General features: G+C 38.6%; 1 non-coding gene across 1 annotated transcript; it reads left to right on the forward strand.

Moving 5' to 3' along the window:
* Positions 1-14,319: 14,319 nt before the first annotated feature.
* LOC121100158 lies at positions 14,320-14,422 on the forward strand. The gene has a single exon (XR_005831899.1). It is a non-coding gene; the product is annotated as a U6 spliceosomal RNA (small nuclear RNA).
* Positions 14,423-15,046: the final 624 nt, after the last annotated feature.

Here is a 15,046-nt window from a genome sequence, read left to right on the forward strand (position 1 = left end):
AGCCACCCAGGCACCCCTTATTTTGTAATTTTGAGATTAAACCATTTTGATGACCTTCAGGTTTTCATTCTTCTTATTTATTTTTTAATTCAAGTATAGTTGACATAAAATACTAGAGTCAGGTGTGTAACATTCAGTAATTATATACAAAACAAAATGCTCACAACAATAAATGCAGTTACCATCTGTCACTACAGTCACTATATAAAGTTATTACAATATTACTGAGTATATTTCCCTATGCTGTAATTTTCCTTCCTGTGACTTATTTATTTTATAACCAGGAATTTCTTTCTCTTAATCCTCTTTACCTATTTGCCTATCTCCCCAACTTTCTTCCCCTCTGGTAATGACTGGTTTTCTATATTTGTGAGTCTGTTTCTATTTTTGTGGTTAGTTTGTTGATTGGTTTTGTTTTTCAGATTTCACGTATAAATGAAATCAAATGCTACTTGTCTTTCACTGACTTAGTTCACTTAGTGTATAATACTGTTGGGATCCATCCATGTTGTCACAAATGGCAAGATTTAACTTCCGTTTATGGCCGTGTCATATTCTCTCTCCACCCCCTCCACCCTGTGTGTGTGTGTGTGTGTGTACATGTGTGTGTGTGTGTGTGTGTACGTGTGTGTACCACATCTTCTTTATCCGGTCATCTACCGATGGACACTTGTGTTGCTTCCATATATTGCTTATTTTAAATCAACATAGGAATGCATATCTTTTTGAATTAGTGTTTTTGTTTTCTTTTTCTTTTTTTTTTTTTTAAAGATTTTTTATTTATTTATTTGACAGAGATAGAGACAGCCAGCGAGAGAGGGAGCACAAACAGGGGGAGTGGGAGAGGAAGAAGCAGGCTCCTAGCAGAGGAGCCTGATGTGGGGCTCGATCCTGTAACACCGGGATCACGCCCTGAGCCGAAGGCAGACACTCAACCGCTGTGCCACCCTGGTGCCCCAGTGTTTTTGTTTTCTACAGGTAAATACCCAGAAGTGGAATTGCTGGATCGTATGGTATTTCTATTTTCAGTTTTTTTGAGGAAGCTCCATACTGTTTTCCACAGTGGCTGCACCAGTTTACATTCCCACCAACAGTGCACGAGGCTTCCCTTTTCTCCACATCCTTGCCAACACTTGTTACTTTTTGTCTTTTAAAAAATTTTTTAAAGTAAGCTCTAGGCCCAACACGCGGCTTGAACTTACAACCCTGATACCAAGAGTTGCATGCTGTACCGACTGCACCAGCCAGGCACCCCTACTTCTTGCCTTTCTGATTCTAGCCATTCTGGCAGCTGTGAGGTAATAGCTCATTGTGGTTTTGATTTGCATTTCCCTGATGATCAGTGATGTCGAGCATCTTTTCATGTGCTTATTGGCCATCTGTACATCTTCTTTGGAAAAATTTCTATTCAGGTCCTCTGTCCATTTTTTCCCCCTCTATTTTTTTTTTTTTTAAGATTTTATTTATTTATTTGACAGAGACAGAGACAGCCAGTGAGAGAGGGAACACAAGCAGGGGGAGTGGGAGAGGAAGAAGCAGGCTCACAGCAGAAGAGCCTGATGTGGGGCTCGATCCCATAACGCCAGGATCATGCCCTGAGCCGAAGGCAGACGCTTAACCGCTGTGCCACCCAGGTGCCCCACCCCCTCTATTTTTTAATCAGATTATTTTTTGGTATTGTTGTATGAGTTCTTTGTATTTTTTTTATATTAACCCCTTATCAGATACATTATTTGTAAATATCTTCTCTTATTGAGTATGTTGCTGTTTTGTTTTGTTGATGGTTTTCTTTGCCTGGGAAAGGCTTTTTAGTTTAATGTAGTCCCAGTAGTTTATTTTTGCTTTTGTTTCTCTTGCCTGAGGAGACCTGTTTCCATTGCTAGGGTTAATGTCCAAGAGATTACTGCCTATGTTTTCTTTCAGGAGCTTTATGGTTTCAGGTCTCACTTTTAGGTCTTTAATCCATTTAGAGTTTATTTTTGTGTGTGGTGTGAGAAAGTGGTCCAGTTTTACTCTTTTGCATGTAGCTGTCCAGTTTTCAGCATCATTTATTGAAGAAACTATTTTTTCCTCATTGCACATTTTTCTCCTTTGTTAAGTAGATTAATTGGCCGTATAAGGGTGAGTTTCTAGGCTCTCTACCCTGTTTGATTAATTTATGGGTCTGTTTTTTGTGCCAGTACCATACTGTTTTGAGTACTACTATAGCATTGTGGTATAAGCTTGACATCTGGGAATGTGATACCTCCAGCCTTGACCTCCTTTCTCAAGATTGCTTTGGCTATTAGGGGTCTTTTGTGGTTTCATACAGGTTTTAGTATTATTTGTTCTAGTTCTGTGAAAAATGCTATTGATATTTTGATAAGATTTCATTAAATCTTTAGGTTGCTTTGTACAGTATGGGCATTTTTTTTTTTTAAAGATTTTATTTATTCGACAGAGATAGAGACAGCCAGGGAGAGAGGGAACACAAGCAGGGGGAGTGGGAGAGGAAGAAGCAGGCTCACAGCGGAGGAGCCTGATGTGGGGCTCGATCCCATAACGCCGGGATCACGCCCTGAGCCGAAGGCAGACGCTTAACCGCTGTGCCACCCAGGCGCCCCACAGTATGGGCATTTTCAATCCATGAGCATGGCTTATTTTCCTGTTTACTGTCATCTTCACTTCTCTCATCAATGTCTTCCAGTTTCAGAGTACAATTTTTTCACCTCCTTGGTTAAATTTATTTTTAGGTATTTTATTCTTTTTGATGCAATTGTAAATAGGATTGTTGTCTTAATTTCTCTGTTATTGTATAGAAATGCAACAGATTTCTGTAAATTAAATTTGTGTCCCATAAATTTATGAAATCATTTATCAGTTCTAGTAGTTTCTTGGTAAAGTCTTTAGGGTTTTCTTTCTTTCTTTCTTTCTTTCTTTCTTTCTTTCTCTCTCTCTCTCCTCTCTTTCTTTCTTTCTTTCTTTCTTTCTTTCTTCTTTTTAAAAAATTTTCTATGTTATGTTAGTCACCATACAGTACATCCTTAGTTTTTGATGTAGTGTTCCATGATTCATTGTTTGCATATAACACCCAGTGCTCCATGGAATATGTGCCCTCCTTACTACCCATCACTGGCCTATCCCAATCCCCTACCCCCCTCCCCTCTGAAGGGGGAATGAACCACGAGAGACTATGGACTCTGGGAAACAAACTGAGGGTTTTCTATATATAATACTGTGTCATCTGCAAATAGTGACAGAAATACTACTTCTTTACCAATTTGGATGCCTTCTATTTCTTGTCTGATTGATGTGGTTAGGACTTCTGGTACTATGTTGAATAAAAGTGGTGAGAATGGACATTCTCACCTTGATCCTGACTGTAGAGGAAAAGCTTTCAGCTTTTTACTATTGAGTACATTAGCTGGGGTTGGTCATATATGGTCCTCATTATGTTGAGGTGTGTTTACGCTATACCCACTTTGTTGAGAGTTTTTATTATGATGGATGTTTAATTTGTCAATTTTTTCCTGCATTTATGGAGATGATCATATGATTTTTATCCTTCATTGTGTTAATGTATCACATTGATCAATAGGCAGATAGTGAACCATTCTTGCATCTCTGGAATAAATCCCATTTGAATGCAGTAAATGACCCTTTTGCTGAAAAATTGCTAGTATGTGTTGAGAATTTTTGTATCTGCGGTCATTAGGGATATTGAAGTATAATTTCCTTTTTTAATAGTGTGTCTGATTTTGATATTAGTCATGCTGGCTTTGTAGATTGAATTTGGAAGAGTTCCTTTCTCCTCAATTTTTTGGAAGAATTTGAGAAGACTAGATATGAATTATTCTCTAAATATTTGGTAGAATTCACCTGTGAAGCCATCTGATCCTGGACTTCTGTTTGGTAGTTTTTTGATTACTGATTAAATTTCATTACTGATAATTGGTCTGTTCAGATTTTCTTTTTTCTCCTGTTTCAGTCTTGGAAGATAGTATGTTTCTAGGAATTTATCCATTTCCAGGTAGTCCAGTTTGTCGGCATGTGATTTTTTGTAGTAGTTTCTTAGAATCCTCTTATTTCTGTAGTGCGGTTATAACTTTTCTTTCATTTCTGATATTATTTTACTTTAATTTTTTTAAAAGATTTCATTTATTTGTCAGAGAGAGACAGGGCACAAGCAGGGGAAGTGGCAGGCAGAGGGAGAAGCAGGCTCCTCACCAAGCGGGGAGCCTGATGCTGGACTTGATCCCAGAATCCTGGGATCGTGACCTGAGCCAGAGGCAGACGTTTAACCGACTGAGCCACCCAGGCATCCCTCATATCCGATTTTATTTTATTTATTTATTTTTAAGATTTTATTTATTAGAGAGCATGAGTGTGGTGAAGGGCAGAGGGAGAACCAGACCCCTGCTGGGCAAGGAGCCCCATGTGGGGCTAGATCCCAGGACCCTGGGATTATGACCTGAGCAGATGCTTAACCAACTGAGCCACCCAGGCATCCCCCTCATATATGATTTTATATGAATTCTTTCTTTCTGTTCTTCTCTATTTCTTTCTGATGAATCTGGCTGAAGGTTGATCAATTTTCTCCTATCAAAAGAACAAGTCTTGGTTTCATTGATTTCTTTTTTTCTATTGTTTTTTAGTCTGTATTTGATTTGTTTCTGCTCTGGTCTTTATTACTTCCTTCCTTCTACTAACCGTGGACTTTGTTTATTCCTTGTAGTTCATTTAGGTGTGAGGTTAGAGTGTTTATTTGACATTTTACTTGTTTCTTGATGTAGGTCTGTCAGGGAGGAATCATTCTTCTATCCTCCAGATCTTCCAGCTGGAATAAAATCAAATTCACACAAGACAGGTTTAACAGGACAAAAAAAAAACCACCAAAAAACAAAAAACAAAAAAACCCAAAAAAACCCAATAATGACATTGGACCTAAAGAAATGACAAAGGCAGGCAGTTTATATATATTTTAGACAAAGAGACAATAAATTTGTGAGGAATTTATGGGATATGGAAAATAGGTGTGGGGGAGCTTTAACTACTAAGGAATTCTAGAATTTGGCATGAGGTAATAGATTAGTAAAAAGGTAACAGGATTTGTTTTTACAGTTTTCTCAACTTTTTTTTTTTTTAAGATTTTATTTTTTTAAGTAGTCTCTCTACCCAATGTGGGGCTTGAACTCACAACCCCGAGACCAAAAGTCACATGTTCTTCCAACTGAACCAGCCAGGTTCCTCCAGGTTTTTCAGCTTTTAAAGTCCCCATCTCCAGTAATACGGATGTCTTTTTACTTCTTAGTATGTAGGGAGGATATTTTTCACATGGGAGATTCGTTTTCTGCCTTGGGGTGGACAGTGGAATGTCTTCTGAGTGTCTTTGTATGGGTTGTTTCTTAAGTAACTTTTATTTAAAATAATCATTATGCTGAAGTGGCACCTTTTGGTGCAAACTGCCCTTGACCCCTACACTTTGCTCTTAGAACTGTTCTTGTCGTGTCCCAAAGATTTTGGAATATTGTTTCCATTTTCATTCATATCAAAGTATTTTTTGATTTCCTCTTTGATTTCTTGGTTGACACTCATATATTGTTCAGTGACACACTGTTTAATCTCCATGTGTTTGTGTCTTATAGTTTTGTAACTGATTTCTAGTTTTATACTTGTTGAAAAGATGCTTGATAGGATTTCAATCTTAAATTTATTGAATTATCACCTAAGGTGATTTTTTTTCTGGATATTGTTCCCTGTGTACTTGAATATGTATTGTGCTTCTTTTAAATGAAATATTGTGTGTATATCTCTTAAGTCCATCTGGTCTCGTGTTATTCAAAGCCGCTGTTTCCTTATTGGTTTTCTGTCGGGATGACCTATCCATTCATGTAAGCGGGGTGTTAAAGTTCCCTACTATTCTTGTATTACTGCCATCTTCTCCCTTTATGTCTATTAATATTTGCTTTAATATTTCAGTGCTCCTTGTTGGGTACATAGATATTTAAAATCATTACCTGCTCTTGTTGGATTGATCCCTTTATCATTATGTAATGCCCCTTTTTAGTGGAAGTATAGTTGATACAATATCACATTAGTTTCGGGGCGCCTGGGTGGCTTAGTCGTTGAGCGTCTGCCTTCAGCTCAGGGCGTGATCCCGGAGTCCTGGGATCGAGCCCCACGTCAGGCTCCTCTGCTGAGAGCCTGCTTATTCCTCTCCCACTCCCCCTGCCTGTGTTCCCTCTCTCGCTGGCTGTCTCTCTCTGTCAAATAAATAAGTAAAATCTTAAAAAAAAATCACATTAGTTTCAAGCGTACAGCATAGCGATTTAACACTTCTATATGTTATGCTGTACTCACCACAAGTGTGGCTACTGTCTGTCACCATACAATGCTTTTACCATACCGCTGACTTTATTCCCTACGCTATACCTTTTATCCCCTTGACTTTATCATCTCATAATGGGAAACCTGTATCTCTCACTCTTTTTCACCCATTTTGCTCATCCCCCCATACCTCCTCCTCTCCGGCAACCATCAATTTGTTCTCTGAATTTATGGGTCTGTTTCTGTTTTTTGTTTACTCATTTGTTTTGTGTTTTAAATTCCACAGTATAAGTGAAATCATACAGTATTTGTGTTTGTCTGACTTCACTTAGCATAAACTTTGACATTTTAATTACTGTGTGCTGTGGTGTGGACTTCCTTAGATTCATCTTGTTTGGAATTCTTTGTGCTTCCTGAAATTGGATGTCTGTTTCCTTCTGAGCATTACGGAAGTTTTCAGTGATTATTTCTTCAAGTAAGTTTTCTGCCCTTTTGCTCTCTTGTCCTTCTGGGACTTTTATAATGTGATGTTCATTTGCATGTTCATTTGCTTATCGGTGTCCAGCAGATCCCTTAGCCTATTCTCATTTTTTAAAATTCTTTTTTCTTCTTGCTGTTGACCTTGGATGCTTTCCATACCCTGTCTTCCAGAATGTTGATCTGCTCTTCTGCATCTGCTAATCTAGTGATTTCCATTAGTGTATTTTTCATTTTAGTTATTGTGTTCTTCAACTCTGATTGGTCCTTTTTTATATTTTCTATCTCTTTGTTGAAGTTCGCACTGAGTTCTTCAACTCTTCTCTCTAGTCTGGTGCATATCTTAATGATGATTACTTTGAACTCTTGATTACGGGCGCCTGGGGGGCTCCGTTGGTTAAGCGCTGCCTTCAGCTCAGGTTATGATCCCGGGGTCCTGGGATCAAGCCCTGCTTCTCTCTTCCTTAGCTGCTCCCCCAGTTGTGCTCTCTCTCTGTCAAATAAATGAATAAATAAAATCTTTAAAAAAATATTTAAAAAGCCTTCTTGATTAAGCTTATTGTTTATTTGTTTCTTTTTCTGAGGTTTTGTCTTGTTTTTAATTTGGAGCGTATCCCTCTATGTGCCCATTTTGCTTGACTTTCTGTGTTTGTTCTGTGAATTAGGTGGAACTGCTACTGCTTCTAAACTTATTTGTTATTTAATTTTGAAAGAGTTTACTTGTCTATTTGAGAGAGAGCGTGCATGTGCACAAGTAGGGGGGAGGTGCAGAGGGAGAAGGAGAAGCATGGAGCTAGTACCCAGGATCCTGGGATCATGACCTGAGCTGAAGGCAGAGGCTTAACCAACTGAGCCACCCAGGTGCCCCTACTTCTCCTAAACTTAAGGGAATGGTCTTGTCTTGTGTGTGGTCCCCTCTTCAGATTGTGCCTGGTGACTTTAGCCAGAGCTGTGGATCACAGGGTACTCCCTGCTGAGGCTGCCCTGCTGGGATGGGGGAGCTGAAGTGGGTATGGGCAGGGGTGGTCCTAAGGCTCTCCATGTAGAGGAGTCCCCGGCCAAATACCTGAAGCTGAAGTGTGTGCAAGCCAGGAGGTCCTAGGGCTCTCTGTACAGAGGACACCCTGGCAGGACAGCTGAAGCTGAAGTGGGTGGAAGTTATGTAATGCACTTATTTTTGTCTTGTTACAATCTTTGTTTTTAAGTCTATTTTGTCTGATAAAAGTTCTGCTACCAAAGTATTTTTTTTCATTTCCATTTGCATGGAATATCTTTTTTCCATCCCTTCACTTTCAGTCACTATGAGCATTTAGGTCTGAAGAGCATATCTTGTAAATAACGTATAGGTGGGTGTTGGTTTTTTTATGCTTTTAGTCACTCTCTTACCTCCGACTGGAACATTTAGTCCGTTCACATTTAAAGTATTAATTGATAGGTATATACATACCTATTGCCATTTTGTTAATTGTTTTCTGGTAGTTTTGTAGTTCTTCTCTATTCCTTTCTTGTTCTCTTGTGATTTGATGTCTTTCTTCTTTTTTAAGTAAGTTCTATGCTCAACGTGGGGCTTGAACTCTCAAACCCAGGATTGAGAGTTGCATGCTCTACCCACTGAGCCAGCCGGGTGCCCTTGATGTCTTTCTTTAGTGTTTCACTTGGATTCCTTGTCTTTATTTTTTGATTTGTGGTTATTGTTGTCATAAAAAAACGGACTAGGTATGTAGCAGTCTATTTTAAATTGACGGTCTCTTCCATTTGAACACATGCTAAAAGCACGTGTGTGTGTGTATAATTTTTTAAGTTGTAATTTTTCAAGTTTTAATTTATATTATATTTATATATATAAATGTTTTAAGGTTTATTTAATCTCTACACTCAATGTGGAGCCTCAAACTCATGACCCTGAGATCCAGAGTCAGATACTCTTCAGACTGAGCCAGCCGGGCACCCCTAAAAGCACTGTATTTTTATTTTCTTCTTCCATGTTTTATTTGATAGCATATATATACACACACACACACACACACACACACATATCTTATATTTTAATTTGTGGATACCTTAACTATTGCAGATACAGTTGATTTTACTACTTTTAAAATATTTTTTGTAAGGCTGGTTTAGAAGTGACGAGCTCCTTTAACTTTTGTTAAAGGAAAACTATCTTTCAGTTATGAATGATACCCTTGCCAGGTAGAGTATTATTGGTTGTAGGTTTTCTTCTTTCAGCACTCGAAACATGCCCCTCTCTTCTGGCCTGCAAAATTTCTGCTGAAATATCAGCTGATAGTTTTCTGGTGCTCCCTTGTATGTAACTAGTTGCTTTTCTCTTGCTGGTTTTAAGATTCTTTATCTTATATTTTTACTACTTTAATTATTTTGTGTCTTGGTGTGAACCTCTTTGGATTTATCTTTGGGGCTCCCTGTGATTTCTGTATCTAGATGTCTGTTTCCTTCCCCAGGTTAGAAAAGTTTTCAGCCATTATTTCCTTAAATAAATTTTCTGCCCCTTTTGTTCTCTCTTCTCCTTCTGGGACCCCCAAAATGTGCATGTTAGCATGTTTGATATTGTCCCAGAGGTTCTTTAACCTATCCTCCTTTAAAATGTTTTTCTTTTCTCTTTGCTGTTCAGTTTAGAAGATTTCCACTACTACCTCCCATATCCCTGATCTGTTCTTCTGTATCCTCTAATCTGCTGTTGATATCCTTTAGCGTATTTTTCGTTTCAGTTACTGTATTCTTCAGCTTTTGTTCTTAAATTTTTGATATTGTCCCAGAGGTTCTTTAACCTATCCTCCTTTAAAATGTTTTTCTTTTCTCTTTGCTGTTCAGTTTAGAAGATTTCCACTACTACCTCCCATATCCCTGATCTGTTCTTCTGTATCCTCTAATCTGCTGTTGATATCCTTTAGCGTATTTTTCGTTTCAGTTACTGTATTCTTCAGCTTTTGTTCTTAAAAATTTTTTTTTTTTTTGGTGGGGGCACCTCAGTGGCTCAGTCAGTCAAGTGTCCGACTCTTGATCTCAGCTCAGGTCTTGATCTCAGGGTTGTGAGTTCGAACCTCACGCTGGCCTCCACAGTGGGTGTGAAGCCTCCTTAAACATTTTTTTGGGGGGGAGTATTGTTGTTATTCAGTGTTAAATTAGTTTTAGGTGCACAGCATAGTGATTTGACAATTCTATACATTATGCAATGCTTACCACAACAAGTGTGGTTGATTGGTTCTTATTTCTGATTTTTATATTGTTTAATTTTAAACTTTTATTTATTTAAGATTTTAAAATGTTTAATCTCTGCACCTGACGTGGGGCTTGAACTTTGAACTCTGAGGTCCAGAGTTGCATGCTCTATGGCCTGAGCCAGCCAAGTGCCCCTGTTGTTTAATTTTAAAAATATTGTCTTTTGTTGAACTCAGTTCGTCCACTCGTCTCCTAAGTTTGGTGAGTATTTTTATGATCATTGCCTTGAAATTTTTTATCAGGTACATTGCTTATCACCATTTTGAATAGTTCTTTTTCTGAGGTTTTGTCCTCTTCTTTCATTTGGAACATACTCCATTGTCTTTCATTTTGTAGGACTCTGTGTTCCTTTCTATTTGACGTATTACTTAGGTAGCTCTGTCATCTGGTCTTGAAGGGAGTGACCTTACATAAGAGGCACCCTGTGGGGTCCAAAAACACAATCCCTCTGGTCACTTGGATCAGGCACTCCAGGGCTGTCCTCTGTGTGTGCTGTATGCACCCTCCTTTTGTGACTGCTGTGTCTGCTGAGCGTACTGGGGAGTGGGGTTAGCCCTGGGTGAGGCTGTCGAGGAGGCCCACTCATGACCATTGTAGGCATACAGGTGGCTGGCCTGGTTCCTCCCTTCCCCAGGGAAGGAGTCACATTGGAGGGTTGCCAGTCTAGCTGAGGCTTCCCACCATGTATGCCAGGGTGTGAACTGCTTTCGAGGGGTACCTGTGAGGGTAGGTGCGTTGGGTTGGGCAAGGAACACCAGGGCAGAGCAAGTGTACTAGAAAGGTAGATGGAAAGTGTCAGAACTGGCATACACCAGTGTCAAGCCAGCTTGGCTGAAGGAGGGCAAGAAAGATGACCCCTGGCAGCACTTCCACCTCCAGAGAAAGTTCCTATAGATCCCTGCCCCTCCAGCACATGCCCCCAAATTAATCAATACATTTGCTACATGTATGGCCCAGGTGCCTTTTGAACTGCTGGCTCTATACTGAGTGATACGGTGTACTGTCCCTTTAAGAGTAGTCTTGGTTTCCTATAGCTTTTCAGCTCTCCCAGAGGTAAGCTCTACTGATTTTCAAAGCTAGATATTATGGGGCTTTATGTTCCCGGTATGGATTCTCACAGCAGGTGATGCCCTGTATGGGCTTGAATCCCTCACTCCTCAGGGAGGACCTCCAGGCCTACATATTCCTCCTGCTTGTGGCCATGTGGGCTCTTGGTTCCCAACCAGAATGTGTCTCTTCCCTTCCTACCCTTCTCAATATGGCTTTTTCTTTGTATTTTTAGCAGTTGATCTTAGAGACTGTTCCTCTGTATGTAGTTGGAGCCCTGGCGTGTTCATGGGAGGAAGTGCATTCAGGACCTTCCTCCTCCGCCACTTACACTTCACTCTGTGTTCTTTGATTTATTGCTCTCTTGTAGTTTTCAGAGTAGAGATATTTTAGCTCTGTGGTTAAGTTTATCCCTAGGTATTTTACTCTTTTTGATGCTATTATAAGTGGTATCGTTTTCTTTTTCAAATAATTTGTTGTTAGTGCACAGAAATACTACTGATTTTTGTGTATTAATTTTGTATCCTTCAGCTTTATTAAATTCATTCCTTAGGTCTAATAAATTTTTGGTAGAGTCTTTAGGGTTTTCTTTTTTCTTTTTTTTTTTTAAAGACTTTATTTATTTATTTGACAACAAGAGACAGCTAGTGAGAGAGGGAACACAAGCAGGGGGAGTGGGAGAGGAAGAAGCAGGCTCCCAGCGGAGAAGCCTGATGTGGGGCTCGATCCCAGAACGCTGGGATCACGCCCTGAACCGAAGGCAGATGCTTAACAACTGCGCCACCCAGGCACCCCTCTTTTTTTTTTTTTTTATTTAAGATTTTGTTTATTTGTTTGACAGAGTGAATGAGCACAAACAGGGAGAACAGTAGAGGGAGAGGGAGAAACAGGCTCCCGGCTGAGCAGGGAGCCCAACGCAGGACTCGATCCTGGGATCATGACCTGAGCTGAAGGCAGACGCTTAACCGACTGAGCCACCCAGGCACCCCTAGGGATTTCTATATATAAAATTTTGTTATCTGCAAATAGGTGCTTTTACTTTATCCTTTCCAATTCTGAGGTCTTTAATTTCTTTTTCTTGCCAGATTGCTCTGAGTAGAACTTCCAGTACCAGGTTAATTAGGAGTGGTGAGACTGGAGGTGTTTTATTGTGTTCTTGATCTTAGAGGTCGTACCGAATATGATGTTAGCTCTAAGTTTGTCATACATGGCTTTTATTATGTTGAGGTACCTTCCTCCCATACCTAATTAAGAATTTGTATCATGAAAGTGTGTAGACTTTTGTCATATGCATTTTCAGTATCTGTTTAAGTGATCATATGATTTTTTCCTTTTATTCTATTGTGATTTATAACATTGATTTTTTTTGTGTGTATGTTGAACATCCTTGTATTCCAAAGTAAACCCCACTTGATCATGGTGAATGAACCTTTTAATGTACTGCTGACTCGAGTTTGCTAGTATTTTCTTGAGAATTTTCATATCTCTTTTCATCAGGGATATTGACCCGTAGTTTACTTTTCTGGTAGTGTGCTTTCATGGTTTTGGTATCAGAGTGATGCTGACCTTAAAAAAAAAAAAAAAAAGTTTGAAAATGTTCCCTTCTTTTTAATTTTGTTTTGGAGGGGGGAAGAGTAGGAGGAGTATTGGCATTATTCCTCTTTAAATGATTGATAAAATTCACCAGTGAATATCTGGTCCTGGGTACATATTTGGGAGATTAAAAAAAAATTTTTTTTTAAATTTAAATTCAGTTAGGCAAAATCTTTGGGGGATTTTTAATTGATTGAATCTTCTTACTAGTGTTTTGTCTGTTAGCTTTTCTATTTCTTCTGGATTCATTTTTGGTATGTTGTATATTCCTAGGGATTTTTCCATTTCTTCCAATTTTCCAGTTTGGTACATAGTAACTTATTATAATAATTTATATTTCTGTATCATCAATTATGATGTCTGCTTTTTCTTTTATGATTTTGTTAATTTTGGTTCTCTTTTTTCCTTGGTTAGTTTAGCTAAAAATGTAATTTTATCACTTCAAAGGACCAACTCCTAGTTGTTAATTTTTTCTGTTTTCCTATTCTCTTTTTATTTCTCCTCTAATCTGTATTTCTTTCCTTCTTCAACTGTGGGATTAGTTTGTCCTTTTTCTAAGTCCTTAAGGTGTAAAGTTAGCTTGTTTGAGATCTTTGTTTCTTAATGCAGGTGTTTTTGCTATAAATTTCTCTTTTTGAACTGCTTTAAAAAAATTTTTTAGTTGGGATAGGCCGGTGATGGGTGTTAAGGAGGGCACATATTGCATGGTGCACTGGGTGTTATATGCAAATAATGAATCATGGAACATTACATCAAAAACTAAGGATATACTGTATGGTGACTAACATAACATAATAAAAAATTCTATAAAAAATTTTAGTTGACAAAGTTAGTTTCAGGCATACAACATAGGGATTCAGCAATTGTATATATTAAACAATGTTCACCACAATAGGCGTAGTTGCCATCTGTCACCATATAAAATTATTACAATATTATTGACTATATTCCGTAATTTTCATCTCTGTGACTTACTTTATAACATGAAGTTTGTACCCTTTACCTTTTGGATCCATCCCCCACATTCTTGCATCTAGTTATATCACCTGTTTGTTGTTTAGTGTTTGGTGTTTTTTGCTTGTTTGTTTTGTTTTAGATTCCACGTACAGGTGAAATCATAAGACGTTTTTCTCTGGCTTATTTCACTTAGCATGATACCCACTATGTCCATCAATGTTGTCACAAATGGCAAGTTTTCATTCTTTTTTGTGGTTGAGTAATGTTCCATTGTATTATTACCACATTTTCTTTTTTTTCTTTTTTTTTTTAGATTTATTTATTTATTTATTCGACAGAGATAGAGACAGCCAGCGAGAGAGGGAACACAAGCAGGGGGAGTGGGAGAGGAAGAAGCAGGCTCATAGAGGAGGAGCCTGATGTGGGGCTCGATCCCACAATGCTGGGATCACGCCCTGAGCCGAAGGCAGACGCTTAACCGCTGTGCCACCCAGGCGCCCCTATTACCACATTTTCTTAATGCAGTCATCTTTTTTTTTTTTTAAAGTAGGCTCTATGCCCAACGTGGGGCTTGCACCCCAAATCCCAAGATAGGGTTGCATGCTCTACTGACTGAGCCAGCCAGGGACCCCTGCATTCATTTTTTTGATGACCCTTAGGTTACGTCCGTGTCTTGGTATTTAAAATATTGCCTCATGATCGCTTTGGCAGCACATACACTACAACTGGAAAAATACAGAGAAGATTAGCATGGCCCCTGCATGAGGATGACCTAGAAATTAGCAAAGCATTCCATATTTTTTATATATACAATTGAATATTACTCAGCCATCAAAAAGAGAAATCTTATATTTGCAACGACATGGATGGAACTAGAGGGTACTATACTAAGCAAAATAAGTCAATCAGAGAAAGAGATTTATCACATGATTTATAAGTGAAAGTGATTTCACTTATATGAATTTAAGAAACAAAACAGAGGATCATAGGGGAAGGAAGGGAAACATAAGATGAAATCAGAGAGGGAGACAAGCCATAAGAGACTCTTAACTATAGGAAACAGGGTTGTTGGAGGGGATAGGGGTGGGGGGATGGGGCAATTGGGTGATGGGCATTAAGGAGGGCACTTTATGTGATGAGCACTGGGTGTTATATGCAGCTGATGAATCACTGAACTCTACCTCTGAAACTAGTAATATGCTATATGTTGATTAATTGAATTTAAATAAATTTTTTAAAAAATAAAATCTCTGGGATACTAAAATAATAGTGTAAGAAAAGTGAGATGTGACTAGGGCAAAATGTAAATGTAAAATGGGAGTACATTTTCCCTCCACCAGTCGGAAGGTAAGCTATTCTTTTCATGCAACTAATTTGTTAAAGCAATAGGATGGGCATTAGTAGATCTATATGGGATAGATATCCA

The sequence above is a fragment of the Ursus maritimus genome, unplaced genomic scaffold, assembly GCF_017311325.1.
Source record: "Ursus maritimus isolate PB19 unplaced genomic scaffold, ASM1731132v1 scaffold_34, whole genome shotgun sequence".
In the NCBI taxonomy this organism is placed as follows: Eukaryota; Metazoa; Chordata; class Mammalia; order Carnivora; family Ursidae; genus Ursus; species Ursus maritimus.